Here is a 16,634-nt window from a genome sequence, read left to right as displayed (position 1 = left end):
TGTAGGAGGAAACCGGAGCACCTGGAGAAAACCCACGCAAGCACGGGGAGAATGCGCAAACTCCCACAGACACCGGCCCAAATCCATGTGTCTGCACAGCAAACAGCGATAGTCACTGAGCTGTCGTGTAGCCCAGCATCTGGTCCAGTTTAAGCGCACACTAACGACATGAAGCACTAGGCCACTCTCGAACATTCAAGAGCAGCCCTAGTACAACCCATCGCGTGTATGCCCCTCGTTGGACAACAAGGCGGACCGACATAAAACCTGTGAATTAAAACAGAAAAACATTAGTATCATTCCACATCACATTGTGATGTGTAGATTGTGCTACCTAGGTTGTGATATGTAGCTTGCAATATCTAGATTGTAATATGGAAATTGTGATACGTCTAGCCTGTAATATCTAGATAGTAACATCTAGAATGCAATGTCTAGCTTGTAGTATCTAGATAGTAATGTTTAGATTGTTATACCTAGATTGTAATATGTAGATTGTGATATGTAGATAATGTCTAGTTTATAATATCTAGATTGTAATGGCTAGATTGTGATGTCTAGATTGTAAAACGTAGATTGTAATATGCAAAATGTAGTGTTTAGATCGTAATGTCTAGATTGTGATATCTAGATTGTAATGTGTAGATTATAATGTATAGATTGTAATACCTAAATTATAATATCTAGATTGTGATATGTAGATTGTAATATACAAATTGTAATGCTTAGTTTGTATTGTCTAGATTGTAATGTCTAGATTTTATTATCTAGATTAAGAAATGTAGATTGTAATGCCTAGGTTGTAATATCAAAATTGCAAAATCTGGATTGGATTATGTAGGTTGTCATATCAAAATTATCATCTGTAGGTTGTAATTTTTTTTAAACTCGTTGGTCTGCACAATTAAAGTGTGAAAGTGATCTATTCATAATCCCAAATACCTGAAAGTGAAGACAGAATAAAAGTTGCAAAATCAATGAAGCATATTTGACATAAAGTGCAATGGGCCACTCATTCTGTAACATGAACTGGCACTTGTTAGTGGAAAATAGAATTCTGAGAAACATAACCATTTCATTCAGCATTCAGTCAGTTACATGTTAACAAGGGAGGCAGTGGTGTTGTCACTGTGCTAGTAATCCAGACACCCAGGGTGATGCTCCAGGAGTTTGACCCGGGTTCGAATCCCACCATGGCAGATGGCGAAATTTGAATTCAGTAAAATAGATCTAGAATTAATGATCATAAAAACCCATCTGGTTCAGTAATGCTCTTTAGGGAAGGAAATCTGCCATCCTTAGCTTGTCTGTTGTAATATGTACATTGTGATATCTAGGTTGTAATATTGGGACTTTAATATCATATTATCCCCACAGTGCAGAAGGAGGCCATTCAGTCCTGTCTGCACCAACTCTTACTGATGCTCTAACCCCATGTATTTTATCTCACTAATCCCCCTGACCTATAAGTATCTTTGGACACTGAGGGGCAATTTAGCATGGCCAATCCATCGAACCTGCACATCTTTGGACACTAAGGGACATTTTGGAATGGCCAATCCATCTAATCTGTACATCTTTGAAACCCACACAGACATGGGGAGAATGTGCAGACTCCACGCACACAGTGACTCAAGCTGAGAAGCTAACTTGGGTTCCTGGCACTATGAGGAAGCAGAGCTAACCACTGTGCCACCATGCCGCCCTATTTTGAAGATTGTAAGATGTATATTGTAATGTCTAGATTGTAACATGTAGATTACAATATCTAGATTGTAATATTGAATTTGTAATATGTAGATTCTAATAGGTAGATTGTAATTTGTAGATCGTAATATATAGATTGTATGATATGCATTTTAAAGGACAGTTCACCAATCAAATAAGCTAAACAACAGAACTAAAACAGGTAGGTAGTTTTAATCTACCCTGCTATCAGCTGACTAACACAATTGCGATGATTGTCTGCACTACACCACGCAGGATAATTCCATTATCTTCAACCGAACCCATTTGGCAGGAAAGTAGAAAGGTTTGTATTTCTGTAGCACCTTCCCTGACCTCAGGATATCTCAAAACCAACTGAGCTATTTGATAGTCCAGTCACTATTAGAATGTCAGGTATACGGCAGCCAAAGTGAGCTCCCATAAGCAGCAGAGCATGTGGACCCTTACAGGAGGGTAAGTTCTTTTGTTTATTTATTAGTGTCACAAGTAGGCTTACATTAACACTACAATGAAGTTACTGTGAAAATCCCCTGGTCGCTACACTCCGACACCTGTTTGGGTACACTGAAGGAGAATTTAACGCGGCCAATGCATCCCAACCAACACGTCTTTCAGACCGTGGGAGAAAACCGGAGCACCTGGAGGAAACCCACACAGACACGGGGAGAATGTGCAGACGCCACACAGGCAGTGACCCGAGCCAGGAATCGAACCCAGGTCACTGGCACTGTGAGGCAGCCGTGCTAACCAGTCTACACGTCCTTTTCATGGAGTTTCCTCCGGGTGCTCCAGTTTCCTCCCACAGTCTGAAAGATGTGCTGGTTTTGGCATTTGGCCATGCTAAATTTTCCTTCAGTGTACCCGAACAGGTGCCAGAGTGTGGTGACTGGGGGATTTTCACAGTAACTTCATTGCAGTGTTAATGTAAGTCGACTTGTGACACTAGAAAATAAACTTTAAACTTTCCTGCACCCGGCCCATTGCCCTGCTGCTAAGATGCAGATCCAAGTGTTTTTTTAAAAGAGTTTAGGGTCTCTGCTTCCTCCTCCAACTCAAGCTGCGAATTCTAGGCACCCACCACCCTCTGCGTAAAAAAAAAGTTCTTCCTCATGTCCCCTCGACACCTACTGCCACTTACCTTGAATCGATGTTCCCTGGTTCTAGAACTTCCACCAAGGGAAACTGCTCTAATCTGGAAAACACAGCAGTCAACCTGCGCATAGCAAAATCCCGCAAACTGCAAAGCAATAATGGCCATGTGGATCCAAGCCCTGTAATTCAATTCTGGCCTCAATCACTGCCTGTGTGGAGTTTGCACATTCTCCCCATGTCTACATGAGTTTCGTCCCACAGTCCAAAGATGTTTGGGGCGGCATGGTGGCACAGGGGTTAGCACGGCTGCCTCACAGCGCCAGGGACCCGGGTTCGATTCCCAGCTTGGGTCACTGTCTATGCAGAGTCAGCACATTCTCCTCGTGGGTTTCCTCCGGGTGCTCCGGTTCCTTCCCACATTCCAAAGATGTGCAGGTTAGGTGGATTGGCCGTGCCAAGTTGCCCCTTACTGTCAGGGGCACTAGCTCGGGTAAATGGATGGGATTATGGGGATTCGGCCTGGGTAGTCAGTGCAGTAGGATTCTGTGATTCTATGATGCGCTGGCTCGGTGGACTGGCCATTCTAAATTGACCCTAGTGTCAGGGGGATTGGCAGAGTAAATATGTGGGTTAGAGGGAATAGGGCCTGGCTGGGATTGTGGTTGGTGCAGACTGGATGGGTTGAATGGCCTCCCTCTGCACTGTCCTGAAATCCCAAATACCCTATTGCTGTGTCTCAGCCTCTTGACAAGGAAGGAGTGAATTAAGCCAATGTCACCCGGTCCTTAATTGAAGTAAATACCATCTCAGTTAACAAACTTGACAGGAACAAATGATTGTATAGAATACATGTTGAAGCTTTGGCGTAAACAGCATCACTGACTTTCCAACATATCATATATCATAATTAAATCTGCCAAACCTTTCGTAATGGGAACTAATGGGTTGACTGCGTAGCCATCTATCAGTAAATCTGAATTCTATTCTAATTGACTCACTAAAAGAAGTCTTGTCTTTATAAAGTGCTCTTTTCACAACCAATGGACATCGCAAAGTTCTGTCCAGCCAATCAAATGTATTTTCAAGTGTAGCCGCTGTTGGAAACTTAGCGGCCATTTTGTGCACAGCAACATCCCAAAAAAAACACAGCAACAATAATAACGCACCAGATAATCTGCTTTAGTGCCCAGTTGCGTGAGGGATAACTATTGGTCCAGGTCACCAGGAATAAACTCCTGGACCACAGGATCGTTTATGTAAAGCGTCTCCAGCAGTGCAATGCTCACTGGGTATGGTACTGGGCTGGCAGCCTTGATCCTTGTTTCTGGTGAGAGGGGTGAGGGGGTTTCTCTTGTGACTCAGATGAGGGAGCTAACACCTGGGCCACATCTGATGAAGTGGAAATGGTCGAGAGCTTCAAGTTTCGTGGTGTCCAGATCACCAACCAGGTCCCTCCACACCAACACTATAGTTAAGTAAGCCCACCAATGCCTCTACTTTCTCAGAAGGTGAAGGAAATTTGACATGTCCACTACAACTCACACCAACTTTTACAGATGCACCATAGAAAGCATTCTTTCTGGTTGTATCACAGCTCGGTATGGGCTCCTGCTCTGCTCAAGACCGCAAGAAACTACAAAGGGTCATGAACGAAGCCCAGTCCATCACTCAAACCAACCTCCCATCCATTGACTCCGTCTACACTTCCCGCTGCCTCAGAAGAATTGAACCTGAGTGCCTGGTGCTGTGAGGCAATGGGGAGGCGATGGCCTCGTGGTATTATCGCTAGACTATTAATCCAGAAACTCAGCTAATGTTCTGGGGACCCGGGTTCGAATCCTGCCACGCAGATGGTGGAATTTGAATTCAGTAAAAAGATCTGGAATTAAGAATCTACTGATGATTATGAAACCATTGTCAGAAAAACCCATCTGGTTCACTAATGTCCTTTTAGGGAAGGAAATCTGTCCTTACCCGGTCTGGCCTACATGTGAGTCCAGAGCCACAGCAATGTGGTTGACTCTCAACTACTCTCGGGCAACTAAGATGGGCAATAAATTTTGGCCCAGCCAGCAATGCCCATGTCCCACAAATGAATAGATAAAAACTCCAAGGGCATGATTTTCCTGACATGTTCACCTCAAAACCGGAAAATCCTACCCGAAGCCGGTGGAGTTTTGCACAGGCCGTGTCCTGCCCGCCACGATCCCTGTGGCAGGCGAGACAGTAAAATTCTACCCCTAATGTTAGCGCTATGGTAGCCATGTCCTCCTATAGCTGGAGCCCAGCAGTGGTGGCCCAGTGGTTAGCACTGCTGCCTCACAGCACCAGGCACCCGGGTTCGATTCCCTTCTTGGGTCTCCCTCTGTGCAAAGTTTGCACATTCTCCCACCCACTGTGTCTGCGTGGGTTTCCTCCGGGTGCTCCGGTTTCCTCCCACAGTCCTAAAGACGTGCTGGTTAAGGTGCATTGGCCGTGCTAAATTCTCCCTCAGTGTACCCAAACAGGTGCCAGAGTGTGGCGACTAGGGGATTTTCGAAATAACCTCCCTGCGATGTTAATGTAAGCCTACTTCTGACACAGTAAGTCGTCTCAAAACACCAGGTTAAAGTCCAACAGGTTTATTTGGTAGCACGAGCTTTTGGAGCGTTGCCCCTTCATCAGGTGACTTTAACTTGGACCCTAACCTGGTTTTGTGAGACTAATAGGTGGCACGGTAGCACAGTGGTTAGCACTGCTGCTTCACAGCTCCAGGGACCTGGGTTCGATTCCTGGCTCGGGTCGCTGCCTGTGCGGAGCTTGCACATTCTCCTCGTGTCTGCGTGGGTTTCCTCCGTTTCCTAGTAGGACTAGGGGGCACAGCCTCAAGATAAAGGGGGGGGCGGTTTAGAATGGAGTTGAGGAAGAACTTCTTCACTCAAAGGGTGGTGAATCTCTGGAATTCTCTGCCCGTTGAAGTGGTGGAGGCTACCTCGCTAAATATTTTTAAGATGCGGGTTGATGGGTTTTTGATAAGCGAGGGGATTAAGGGTTATGGGGAGAGGGCGGGAATGTGGAACTGAGACATGACAGATCAGCCATGATCTTATTGAATGGCGGGGCAGGCTCGAAGGGCCAGATGGCCCACTCCTGCTCCTATTTCTTATGTTCTCCCACAGTCCAAAGGTGTGCGTGTAAGGTTGATTGGCCGAGCTAAAAATTGCCCCTTAGAGTCGTGAGATGCGTAGATTAGAGGGATTAGCGGGTAAAATATATCGGGATATGGGGTTAGGGCCTGGGTGGGATTGTGGTCGGTGCAGACTCGATGGGCCGAATGGGTCTCCTCCTCCTGCGCTGTAGGGTTTCTGTGATTCTATTTCTATAATTCTACTTACTGTGCTTATCCTAGTCCAATGCCGGCAGTTCCACATCATGGCTACTTGTGACACTAATGAATAAATGAACTTAAAAGCAAGCTCTGCAAAAGATCATTATTCTTCAGTCAGCCAATCAGTGTTTATCCAGCGTTGATTTGATGTTGCTTGGAATTTATATTAATGTGATTCTCGTTGGCTTGCCTGAGTTTGGATTCCACCACAGCACACAATGACATGGCTGTGTGATTTCTATTTTTGCCCACAGGGCTTTTATTCAGTGTCAATATGTTTCAAAGTATGGAGGTTATGAAGAGAGATTTTGCGGGGACGGACCTGTTTTGTAACTCATTGCAATGGAGATTTTCTTCTCCCCCGCCCCCAGGTTCAGCAGCAGTGAGCCCAGAACAGTGTTCTCTGGAATACATTTGCTGAAGATATTAATCTACTCATTTAGAATGCATTTATCTGTTAGATTAGTGCACCAGTGGCTTTCATTCTAATGTTAAGTTCTTCGTTCAGTCCCTTTCAGGTTGAGTGTTTTGCAGTGGGGGGAAGAACTGAGGGGATATTACTGAAATCCGTACGGAGCACTGTATTTGAACAGAAGAGCACTCGTTACAATTAGATGGAGAACATTGAGAGTGCTGCATAATTTTTTAAACTATTCATCCGTGGGACATGGGTGTCATTGGCTGGCCAGCATTTATAGCCCATCCCTAGTTGCTCGAGGGCAGTTGAGAGTCAACCACATTGCTGTGGCTCTGGAGTCACTTGTAGGCCAGACCGGGTAAGGACGGCAGATTTCCTTCCCGAAATGACATTAGTGAACCCAGATACGTTTTTCCAACAATGGTTTCATGGTCATCAGTGCATTCTTAATTCCAGATATTTTTTATTGAATTCAAATTCCACCATCTGCCGTGGCGGGATTCGAACCTGGTCCCCAGAACATTAGCTAAGTATCTGGATTAATAGTCTAGTGATAATACCACTAGGATTTCTTCCCCTTAAGACACATAGGCTGTACAATAAGGGAACGGGACCATCTAGAGCGACAGTGGGCCTTGAAGATTACCAGAGCTGACGTATTCCTTACACGGAGTCTCTTGTGGGTTGAATTGTGCTCAGAACCTTGCATACGGCACAGGTATCTCACTGACTTGCCTCAAGTGGGGTGAGAATGGGGGGCAGAGGGCTGTGGGTAGTCCATTTAAAACCTCAAGTCCAGTCCATCATCTAATCAGATCTGCAGCTCAACTCCAGCTCTCTGTCTGAGCTCCATATTCCTTACTTAAATCTTGAAAGACCATGCTAAATTGCGCCATAGTGTCCAAGATGTTAAGTTAGCTGGATTGGCCATGCTAAATTACCCCTTAGTGTCCAAAAGTGTGCAGGTTAGGTGGATTGGCCATGCTAAATTACCCCTTAATGTCCAAAGATGTGCAGGTTAGGTTGATTGGCCATGCTAAATTGCCCCTTAATGTCCAAAGATGTGTAGGTTAGGTTGATTGGCCATGCTAAATTGCCCCTCAGCGTCAGGGGAATTAGCAACATAAATAGGGTTACGGGGATAGGGCCTCGGTGGGATTGGTGTCGTTGCAGACTTGATGGGCTGAATGGTCTCCTTCTGCACTGTAATGATTCTATGATCACAAGAAGCAAGAATTTTGGGGGTATAGATAGGAGCTTTATTTCAGAAAGATTAATGTTGGTCACAGAGCATTGTGAGGTTTAATGTGAGGAGGAGGATCTTGAAGATAGGGTTAGAACATAGAACACTACAGCACAAACAGGCCCTTTGGCCCACAAGTTGTGCTGATCATATCCCTACCTACCAGGTCTATCTATAACCCTCAATCCCATTAAATCCCATGTACTCATCCAGAAGTCTCTTAAAAGACCCCAGCGAGTTCACCTCTACCACCACCGACAGCAGCCGATTCCACTCACTCACCACCCTCTGAGTGAAAAACTTACCCCTGACATCTCCCCTGTACCTGCTCCCCAGCACCTTAAACCTGTGTCCTCTTGTAGTGACCATTTCAGCCCTGGGAAAAAGCCCCTGAGAATCCACCCGATCTATACCTCTCAACACCTTATACACCTCTATCAGGTCACCTCTCAACCTTCGTCTCTCCAGGGAGAAGAGTCCCAGCTCCCTCAACCTATCCTCATAAGGCATGCCTCCCAATCCAGGCAACATCCTTGTAAACCTCCTCTGCACCCTTTCAATAGCTTCCATATCCTCCTTGTAACGAGCAGTAATTTCTTGTAATGGTTGGATATACAGAGTATAGAATGGAATTTTCCATTGCAGAGAGAGGGCTGCGTGCTGGTTCTCTGAAAGAGATACCCACTTAGCCTCATGCCCTATCTTCAATCCACATCCTCTGCAATATTGATTCAGCTCCCTTTTAAAAGCTATTTATGCTTCTGTCTTTGCCCTTCTGGTTGTTTGTGTTCCAATAAATCCTGCGTGCAAAATCATTTTCCTTGCCTTTCCTCTCCTTCGATTGGCGACGATGGTGAATTTACCCCCTCCCAGTGCGGATCGTTCTTTTCCAGTTTCCCAGTGCAGCGCTTTGTCACTGACGCCAAAATCAAATGGGTTCCCCAGTGGAAAAATAAACTCAAATTAGGGCACTCCCCTGCACCCCCCCCCCCACCCCCACCCCCGCTGCACTCCCCTTCCCCCCCCCCGCGTGACAGTGCAAAAATAAATTAGAGCACTCCCCTCCACCCCACCAGCCCCTGCCACATTGGGCGTTTAATTCACTGGGTCGCTCAGCCTGTTAAATGCCCCCTTATCGAGATCCCATGGTTCCATAAGGGTATTAACTCCCTCACTTCCAACCTGACAGTTCGCCATGCTAAATTGCCCCTTGGTGTCAGGGGGATTAGCAGAGTAAATATTTGGAATTACGGGGATAGGGCCTGGGTGGGATGATTGTCGGTGCAGGCTCGATGGGCAGAATGGCCTCCTTCTGCGCTGTGGGGGGGGTCTATGATTCACACGAAATCCCTAGGTGTGTCCTAAGTGTGTTAATGACACTACATCAAAGGCTTGCACTGCTTGTTCTGCCAGTTAATCTTACAGCCAATGAATTTACCTTAACAACTTGATGAATGAGTTGATAACAATGCTTTTAAGATGTAATGCTGAATCCATTGTGTGTGCAGTCGGAATCAATGTGTAGGTGTTAGCAGTGTGTGAATAGTAACACTCCCATTGTCCTAACGATCTTTGAGTTGGGACTGACAACTGGGTCTGAGAGCTTCAGATAGAAACCAAGGGTAGAATTTTATCATCGTCCTCACTTTTACAGTGTCATCCGATTCCCTTGTAATGATAGATAATTTTACAGATTCTTTTACAGAAACAGAACTCTGGCTCCCACAATTGGTTCAAATTGATGGGAACTGGTTTGAACTCACTGTGCTGGCTCCTTCAAAGAGTTTTTTAGATGCAGAGTGAATGTTTCGGTCTGTCCAGGATGGAGTGCAGGGCCAGGGAGATGGCGTCCGCTGTGGACCTGCTGTGGTGGTAGGAGATCCAGGCAGTCTGGGAGGCCAGGATTGATTCATGCCATGACTAACCTTTCAAATGATGGACGTGAGAGGCATATGTGTGTGTGTGTGTGTGTGTGTGTGTGTGTGTGTTTAGGTATGGATGGGTCAGGGTTGCCAGTGCTTTGGGCCAGATCTGAACTGGGTTGGGCTGATTCCCAACTGCTGTTGTGGTGGCTTTGCAGAAATGATCATATTCTGTGGCACGGTGGCGCTGCTGCCTCACAGCGTCAGGGACTTGGGTTCGATTCCCAGCTTGGGTCACTGTCTATGTGGAGTTTGCATGTTCTCCCTGTGTCTGCATGGGTTTCCTCTGGGTGCTCCAGTTTCCACCCACATTCTGAAAGACATGCTGTTTAGGGTGCATTGGCCGTGCTAAATTCTCCCTCAGTGTACCCTAACAGGTGCCAGCATGTGGTGACTAGGGGATTTTCCCAGTAACTTCATTGCAGTGTTAATGTAAGATTACTTGTGATACTAATAAATAAACAAACACAACTTGACAGAGAAACACAAACTGAGAGAAAATCAAACTGCGATACAGAGAGAAAAGCAAACTGCAGTCGATAGAAAAAAATACAAACTGAGAGAAAGAGGGAAACACAAACTGAGATAGAGAGAGAAACACAGAGGGAAACACAAACTGAGAGAGAAACAAAAACTGAGACAGAGAGAAACAAACTGTGATAGAGAAATGCAAACTGAGAGAAAGAGAAACACAAACTGAGAGAGAAACACAAACAGGGAGAGGCAGAAATACAAATTGAGAGATGGAGAAATGCAGACTGTGGCAGGGGTGGGGAGGGCGATGGGGAGAGAGAAGCTATTTACCGGGTGAGTGTGTGTGGCAGTCTGTAGTGAGTGCTGTGTGATGTATGATGTTTTGAAATGCAGGTTTCAGGCAATTTCCCTGCAGACTGAGCCTTAACTGGTTGAGAGTGAGTCAGGAAATTGAAATGGTTTTGCTCTTGGGTGTATTATATTTATATTTTATTATATTATTTAAACAGAATAAACTTGATCAGACCGTTAGTTGGCTCTTCGGTTTGTTGATGATGTATTTTTGTTGACTCAGTGATATTTACTTGATGCTTCACAATGATTTAAATCTGAAGGAACAGGGAAGAAGGTTTGATTTGAACATTACTTATCTTTAAATCTTTCTGCGCTCTGGGCACCTTGTCATATTTCTTTGATGCTATTCATCTCGTTATAAAATAAAAAGGCAACTATTTGATCTGAGCTTGGGCCTGCTGAATCATTCCACTGAGATAAATAGCATTAACAAACAGTGGATAGATAGCACGTGACAAATGTCACATGGTGAAATAAATCAAACTAGAATTTAGTGTGTGAACAAGAGAGAGATACGTATATGTGGATATCAGAGTGCGTGTGTGTTAATATGTAGACACATACGTTTGGATGTCATTTGCAAATCTATTGTGGATTCTGACCCTGTGTGTGCGAGTGTGTGTGCAAGTGTATGTGCAAGTGTGTTGGTGAGTTTGTGAGCGTGTGAGTGTAAGCGAGTGTATGAGTAAGTGTGTGTGCAGTACGTGTGTGTGTGAATGAGTGTGAGCGAGTATGTGTGTGAGCGTGTGTGTGTGTGTGAGTGAACGTGCGTGTGAGCGAGTGTGTATGAGTGAGTGTGTGAGTGTGTATATGAGTGTGAGCATGTGTGAATGAGTGTGGGTGAGTATGTGTGAGAGCATGTGTCTGTGTGAGTGAACATGCATGTGAGTGAGAGTGTGTGTGTGAGTGTGCATGTGTGTATATGTATGTATGTGAGCGTGTGTGTGTGTATGTGAGTGAGTGAGTGTGTGTGTATGTGAGTGTATGCGAGTGAGTGTGCATGTTAGTGCACGTGTGTGGGCGAGTGTGTGTGTGAGCGTGATTGTGTGTGCCTGAGTGTGTGTGTGAGTTGTAGAGTTATAGAGGTTTATAGCATTGAAACAGGTCCTTTGGCCCAACTTGTTCCTGCCACCCTTTTGTTTTAAAAAACCCATAAGCTAATCCCAATTGCCCGCCTTTGGCCATATCCCTCCAGGAAAAACCTATGTCCTCTAGTTTTAGACTCCCTTATCTTTGGGAAAAGATATTGACTATCTACTTGTCTTTGCCCCTCATTATCTTATAGACCTCTATAAAATCACCCCTCAGCCTCCTACCTCCAGAGAAAAAAATCTCAGTCTATTTAGCATCTCCTTATAATTCAATCCATCAAGTCCCAGTAGCATCCTAGTAAGTCTTTTCTGCATTGTTTCTAGTTTAATAATATCCTTTCTATAATAGGGTGACCAGAATTGCATACGATATTCCAAGTGTGGCCTTACCAATATCTTGTACAACTTCAACAAGATGTCCCAACTCCTGTATTCAATGTTCTGACCGATGAAACCAAGCATACTGATTGCCTTCTTCACCACTCTATCCACCTGTGACTCCACTTTCAAGGAGCTATGAACATGTATCCCTAGATCTCTTTGTTCTGTAACTCTCCCCAACACCCTACCATTAACTGAGTAAGTCCTGCCCTGGTTCAGTCTAACAAAATGCTTCACCTCGCATTTGTCTAAATTAAGCTCCATCTGCCATTCGTCAGCCCACTGGCCCAATTGATCAAGATCCTGTTGCAAGTGGAGATAACTTTCATCACTGTCCACTATGCCACCAATCTTGGTGTCATCTGCAAACTTACTAACTATGCCCCCGATATTCTCATCCAAATCATTAATATAAATGACAAATAACAGTGGGCCCAGCACTGATCCCTGAGGCACACCGCTGGTCACGGGCCTCCACTTTGAAAAACAACCCTCTACAACCACCCTCTGGCCTCTGTGAAGAAGCCAATTTTGCATCCATTTAGATACCTCGCCCTGGATCCCATGAGATTTAACTTTATGCAACAACCTACCATGCGGTACCTTGTCAAAGGCATTGCTAAAGTCCATGTAGACAACATCAACTGCATTGCCCTCATCTACCTTCTTGGCTATCCCTTCAAAAAACTCAAATTTGTGAGACATGATTTTTCACTCACAAAGCCATGCTGTCTGTTCCTAATCAGTCCTTGCATCTCTAAATGCCTGTAAATGCTGACTCTCAAAGTACCTTCTAACAATTTACCCACCATAGATGTGAGGCTCACTGGCCCATAGTTTCCTACAGTCCTTTTTAAACAAAGGCACATCAATTGCCACTCTCTAATCTTCAGGCACCTCACCCGTGACTATCGATGATTCAAATATCTCAGCTAGGGGACCTGCAATTTCCTCCCTAGCCTCCCACAGTGTCCTGGGTTACACTTCATCAGGTCCCGGGGATTTATCTGCCTTGATGCGCTTTCAGACTTCCAGCACCTCTTTCTCTGTTATATGTACACTCCTCAATACATCAATATTTATTTCCCCAAGTTCCCTAACATCCATGCTTTACTCAACAGTAAATACTGATGAGAAATATTCATTTAGGATCTCTCCCATCTCTTGTGGATCCGCACATAGGTGACTTTGTTGATCCTCAAGACGCCCTACTCTCTCCCTTGTTACTCGTTTATCCTTTATGTATTTTGAGAGTGTAAGTGAGTGTGTGTTGAGTGTGGCTTCTTTATCCCAGCTAATGTCTCTACTGGAAAAATCAGATGCCAGTGTGGAACTGCACCAGACAGGACCCTCACGTCTACTCTTCAGCACCATGGAGAGCAGCTGCAAACACTCACAGAGCCCACTGGAGAAACATTAACAAAAGAATAAAAACAAGTAAAGATTAATTATATTATACTACTCCTTCACCCAGACACATCTCCACTGATAGCTACAGATTTGTGAGGATAATACATGCTACAAAATCTATCTGATACTCTAATGTCAGACTCACCACAGTCTGAAACTAAGTGACAGATACCATCTAACCAATTGCCATGGACCTCTCTTCAATTCCACCCCTCCCCCCTTCACACCTCATTGCCACCGCAATCTCTCCTTCTCATGTTCCTCTCCCCTGTGTCACCATGCACATTCAAGCTTCCGCTGCCACACAGTCTCTCAGCTATTCAGCTGTGCCATCGGAACACCACCACTGCACGGGCCGATATTATCAAGTTACAGACCTCTGCCTGTCTTGGGTTGCCTGGCTTTTTACAGCCCCGTTTTGTCTTAAACCTGCTTCATAGAAACTAGAAGCAGGAGTAGGCCATTTGGCCCCTCAAACCTGCAACATCATTCATTATGATCATGGCTGATCGTCAAATTCAATATTCTGATCCCTCCTTTCTCCCGTATCCTTTGATTTCTTTAGAGCTATATGTAATTTCTCCCTGAAACCAGACATTTTGGCCTCAAGTACTTTCCTCATATGAGGAAAGATCTGCCATCCCAGGAACGTTCACTGTACTTCCTCTATAGCAAGGACATCCTTCCTCAGATAAGGACACCAAAACTGCACACAATACTCCAGGTGTGGCCTCACCAACGCCCTATACAAATGCAGTAAAACATCCCTATCCCTACACTCAAATCCTCTCACAATGGAGGCCAACATACCATTGGCCTTCTTTATCGCCTACTGAGCCCTGAACGCTTAAATTCAGTGACTGATGATTCCGAGGTCTCGCTGAGTATCGCCCTCTCTCAATTCACACCCATTCAAGTAATAATCTGTCTTCCTTTTATTGCAACCAAAGTGGATAACCTCACATTTATCCACATTACCCTGCATCTGCCATGCAGATACCCACACACTCAGCCTGTCCAAATCACACTGTAGCATCTCCGCATCCTCCTCATAGCTCACCCTCCCACCCAACTTTGTTTATCGTCTGCAAATTTGGAGATAATACATTCAGTTCCCTCTTCTATATCATTAATATATAATGTGAAATTGGATATAGCTCTTGGTCTTAGCACAGATTCCTGTGGAACCCCACTAGCCACCGACTGCCAATCAGAAAAGGGTCCATTTTCCCCAAGTCTTTGCTTCCTATCTGCCAACCAGCTTTCTATCCATCTCAAGACATTACCTGCAATCCCATGTGATTTAACTTTATCTACTAGCCTGTAATGACAGATATCATTGAAAGCCTTCTGAAGGTCTAAATAAACCACACCCACCTTGATCAACTTGACTAGTTACATCCTCAAAAAAATCCAATAGATTCGTCAAGCATCATTTCCCCTCTGGAAATCCATGTTGTCTTTGTCTGATTACCCGGAACCGTCATCAACCCCTCACTCTTAACTTCACTGAACAGGATCTGTTCACAATTAGAGTCTTTGTTCCAAGACTTAGCTGTCATCTTGGAACATTTTCCTGTCTCTCCCCGGTTTGTTAGAACTTTCTTCTTTAGTTTGGGACTCACTTGTCTGTCTCTTTTCATGTCCTGTTCTGGCACATTCTGTAGAATGCTGCTTCCAACTGAAACTGGTGCCCTCTTCCTCCCTGTGGCTGTGGATCTCTGGTTGCTAGGCAACAACATAATTTTCTACTTTGTTTGTACCATTTTACAGTTGTAAAACCTCAGTAAGCCTTGCAGGTATACAAACGGCTCCAGAGCTGCTGTCTCCAGCCTGTCTAAAGCGAGACTAGACCCAGGTTCCATCTTTATCCATAGAATCCCTGCAGTGCAGAAGGAGACCATTCAGCCCATCAAGTTTGCACTGACCCCAATCCCAGCCAGGCCCTATCCCCTTAACCCCATGCATTTACCCTAGCTAGCCCCACTAAGGGACAATTTAGCATGGCCAATCCACCTAACCTGCACATCTTTGGACTGTGGGAGGAAACTGGAGTACCCGTAGGAAACCCATGGAGACACAGGGAGGATGTGCAGACTCTGCACAGACGGTGACCCAAGCTGGGAATTGAACCCAGGTCCGTGGCACTGTGAGGAGGCAGCCATGCAAGCTTATTTAGCTTGTCTGTCCATTCCATTGGACTGTACAGCCCCTCCAGCCCATTCTGTCATTCTGTTAGCGTGTCGCTGACCTGCATCTGAACTCTTCACCCCATTACCCTTGCCTGACAAAGTTTTCTGGCTCCTTCCATACTAGCGAGTCTTTTTCTTTGGTGGGGGGGGGAGAGAGAGAGTTCCAGAATTCTCCCTCCCCTCTGTGTGAGGAAGAGCTGCCTGACATCCCCTCCCTCCCCCTGAATGACTCACCTATAATTATTTTAATGTTCTGCTCCCCTGAGGCGGCACAGTGGTTAGCTCTGCTGCCTCACCACGCCAGGGTCCCGGGTTCGGTTCCCAGCTTGGGTCACTGTCTGTGTGGAGTTTGCACGTTCTCCCAATGTCTGTGTGAGATTCCTCCGGGTGCTCCGCTTTTCTCCTACGCTCCAAAGAGTGTAGGCTTTGAGGATTGGCCGTGCTAAATTGCCCCTTAGTGTCGGGGCGGGGGATTCGTGAGGTTACAGGTTAGGGCCTAGGTGGGACTGTTGTCGATGCAGGCTCGATGGGCTGAATGGCTTCCTTCTGCACTGTGGGGATTCTACTCTATGACTGCCTGAGTGGGGTTTGCACATTCTCTTCGTGTCTGCATGGGTTTGCTCTGGTTTCCTCTGACATCCCAAGCGAGTTAGCTTGATTGGTCATCATGAATTAACCCTAGTGTCAGAGGGTTTAGCAGGGTAAATGAGGAAATTTTGGGGATAGGTCTTGGGTGGGATTGTGGTCAGTGCAGACTCGATGGGCCAAAGGGCCTCCTTCTGCAGTGTCGGGATTCTATGACGGGCTCATTCTATTCTGTTGTTGGGGTCTATCCACACCCCCACAACCACTTCATCATCGACCCTTTGAATCCTCTATAACACGTCAAATTAGACAGTACGCACCCCTCTGGAAGCAGTCATAATTTAGCCAAGTGCCTCATTGCTGCCTCCATGATCTTA

At 45.4% G+C, this 16,634-nt stretch overlaps 1 protein-coding gene across 1 annotated transcript in view; it reads left to right on the top strand.

Annotated features, from left to right (window-relative positions):
* Window positions 1–16,634, top strand: part of LOC145360867 (noelin-2-like) — a 257,857-nt gene that overhangs the window by 126,938 nt on the left and 114,285 nt on the right. The window lies entirely within an intron of this gene.

Source organism: Carcharhinus amblyrhynchos, chromosome 33 (assembly GCF_965287045.1).
Source record: "Carcharhinus amblyrhynchos chromosome 33, sCarAmb.v2.hapA, whole genome shotgun sequence".
Classification (NCBI taxonomy): Eukaryota; Metazoa; Chordata; class Chondrichthyes; order Carcharhiniformes; family Carcharhinidae; genus Carcharhinus; species Carcharhinus amblyrhynchos.
This window is presented reverse-complemented; position numbering and strand designations above follow the sequence as displayed.